Below are 3,290 nucleotides of genomic sequence, written 5' to 3'. Positions count from 1 at the left end.
CTCTAATATAGTCATATTAACTAAAATGCATATATAAAATAAAAGACAATCTGAACCTGCCTAAAGCCTCATGGATATAGAACCCTTCCTCCAAGAAACCCCTGAATGGTTCCATCTCCAGATACAAACCTTCCTATAGATTTTTTTTTTAATTTTTTTTTAATTTTTGGGTCACTCCTGGCTCTGCTCTCAGGAACTACTAGCAGGCTCAGTGAACCATTTGGAATGCCAGGTATTGAACCCAGCTCAGCTGAGTAGAAGGCAAATGCCCTACAACCTGAACTATTGCTCTGGCCCCCTTTTCTCTACTTTTAAGTTATATGTTTTCAAACATCTATAAGACTAGATGTTTCCAAGAAGGATTTGTCCACTGTATTCTGAATACCTTCTTTCTACATAGGGACTATCTAAACTAGATTTTTTATTAAAAATGTTGGGGGATGGGGCCACACCCAGCAGTGCTCAGGAATTGATCACTTGTGGCACACTTGGGGGACCATAGGGCGTGCCATGGATCAAAGCTGGTTTGGCTGCATGCAAGATAAGCACTCTATTTTCTGTGCTATAACGTTGACTCCTCTAGCCTAGAATCTTGCCTCTTCTTAACCCCATCAACCCAGTGAACAGGTTGCAAAACAAATCTAATACCAAGTGGATACTGACAATTTCACTTTCTCAAATATTTTTCATATTTCTTTACTTTGACTTTTAAAAGTATACAGTATACTTGTTAACTCTTTTACACTGGCAACCTCTTAAACATCTAGAAAGACTAGATGTTTCAAATAAGGATTTAAGTGTGTCCACTATATACATAGTAGTGTTGAATAAACCACACACATGTAACAATGGTCATATCCCAAAGTGTCTTCTTTGTGGTCTGAAACTCTTCATTTTCTCCAATTCTTTCTCTCCATCACCAACCCCGGTAAGGGAAAGTGCAATTTCATTTCCAAAAGTCCTTCTCTAAAGACAGCTCTGGATGAATTTTAACACAAAGTATACAAAATGTGTTAGTTTACTAACTCTACTTTTGTCATACATTGGCAACCTCTTTAATATCTGAAGATATCTGAAGGACCCATTTGCCCAGTTTATACACAACATATACAGAAAAGTTACAGATGAAATGCAAATAAAGTTTAGGGCAGCAAGTAAACTGAAAATTTCTACTACATCCCAGAAAACAACTTCCCGAATTTCTTCCCCGCTACCTCCCTCAGTCCAATGAATGAGTATACTGTTGGAAGAGATGGTTTGTTTACCAATTCCATTTCTAAGGATATTTTCCACCAACTTCAATTTATATACAAGAATTATGCTAGTTTTTTTTTAACTACCCTCAGCACTTAACTTATCCACAATGTACATACAATTAAATCCAAACTACTCACACAAAAATGGCAATATTCTGAGGTATCTTCTAAATATGACCATTTGGGCCTGAACTTTTCCCTTATTAATTCTTCTCTTCACCACCAATCCAATCTAGTGGACAAGTATAGGAATGTATGGCATTTAGAGGTGAAACTAATTCATATCCAATTCATTTACAGAAAGCCTTCCTGTAACAGTCAACAGTTCGAAAGTTTTTTTTGTTTTTTTGTTTTTTTGCCATACACAGGCAACTTCTTTAAAATTCAGAGCTGAGGTTTCCAAATTTATTTCAGTTTTCATACTATGAAAAAGTTCCCAAACTTTTCAGGGGGTAAAAAGAAAAAATCACTCAGTACCCTACTGGAAATCTACTTTTTTAAACAAGCAAAGCCCCCCCCCCCCAATTGCACCGAAGGCTACTACTGCCTTCCCAATCCTTCCCAGCACCCCCTAGGAGGCAGTAACCACCCACTTAAAGAATCACTTTGAGCTAGAGACTAGATGTTTACAAAAATTGTGTTCGTTATATACACTATACACAGTAAAACCAAATGTGTGTACATACAAAAATGATTGTCTAAAATATGTCTTTGCATGAACAAACACACTAGCACATTCACTTTTGCAATTCTTTCCCTTCCGCCTCTTCAAACAACTTAGCAGGCTAGCACACTGTGCACAGAAGTGATGTGACAGTCCCACTCCCAAGACATTATTTCCCACCAATTTTAGTAAAAGTGATATTTACAAAGTGATATTTTACTCCCTCTACATTTAACATACATCGGGCACTTCTCAACATCTAGGTGGACTAGATGTTTCAAATAACGACTTAAAACTTTCCACTATATACAAGCAGTCTTGAATTAACTGCACATATGCAACAAAATCTGTCTTGGAAACAATGAACTTTCAGCCAAATATCACCTTTCCCCTATTTCTCTCTCCTCCAACTCAACCTGTCATAATGCTCACATTTCAGAAGACAGTCTTTCCAAGATGTTTTAGCATAAAATGTACACATCTACTTTTGTTGTTGTTAAACCTCTTAACGTCTACAAAGATGTGGTAAACTTAGGACTCATACTGTACTCTATACAGTAATGTGAAACAAAAGAAGGAACAGGAGGGACAATTACTCGGCCTCACAATAACCACCCGGGCCAAAAAAGCTTTGCAGCTCTTCCCTCTCCCGCTCCTGCCTGACCCATCGCACAATGCACACGGCTCAGAGGTGCTTTGCCATCCCCCATCCCACCCGTAGGAATTTACATTTTTACAAAGCATTCTTTCTACCTCTACATTAAACATCAGGCACACAATCTAGAAAGATTGGCTATTTCAAAAAATAGAAGCACTTAACATGATCAAACCATGTACACAACAATAAGGAATAAAATGCAGGCATCCAAAATGGTTATACTATAAAAATGTCTTCTAAAAGTGACCAGCAGTTATGAAATGGGAAAAATGTTTAAATTGGAAATATCGTACTCCCAAACTATACTATCAAGAAGTATAAAAACAGTATGTCATTAGGACACAGAACAAAAACAGATGCCCAAGCTATTAAAATAAAATAAAATAAAGAACCTAGAAATAAATTTATTCATATATGAACATTGAATCTATAACAAAACCTTTTCAATAGCCCTTCCATCAAATACAGCCAGTGCTGAGAACAGGGATTTCCCTCAGCCTCCTTTCAGGTTTGGCCACCAGTCCTGATTGTCTAACTCCTGAGGCCATTTCAGGTCGGTGTCTGGGTGGACACAGGGACGCTCTGGCCTCTACATCAACCCTCATTTTCCTAAACCAAATGGACATGAAGACATTTCAATTTCTATCATATAGTTCCAGGCAGATTGGATCACATAGTTCTTTCTCTTAGAAAATATACAGCTGCCCCGCCA

The sequence above is a fragment of the Suncus etruscus genome, chromosome 5 (assembly GCF_024139225.1).
Source record: "Suncus etruscus isolate mSunEtr1 chromosome 5, mSunEtr1.pri.cur, whole genome shotgun sequence".
In the NCBI taxonomy this organism is placed as follows: Eukaryota; Metazoa; Chordata; class Mammalia; order Eulipotyphla; family Soricidae; genus Suncus; species Suncus etruscus.
The sequence above is the reverse complement of the archived record's forward strand: the minus strand, read 5'-3'. Positions refer to the sequence as shown.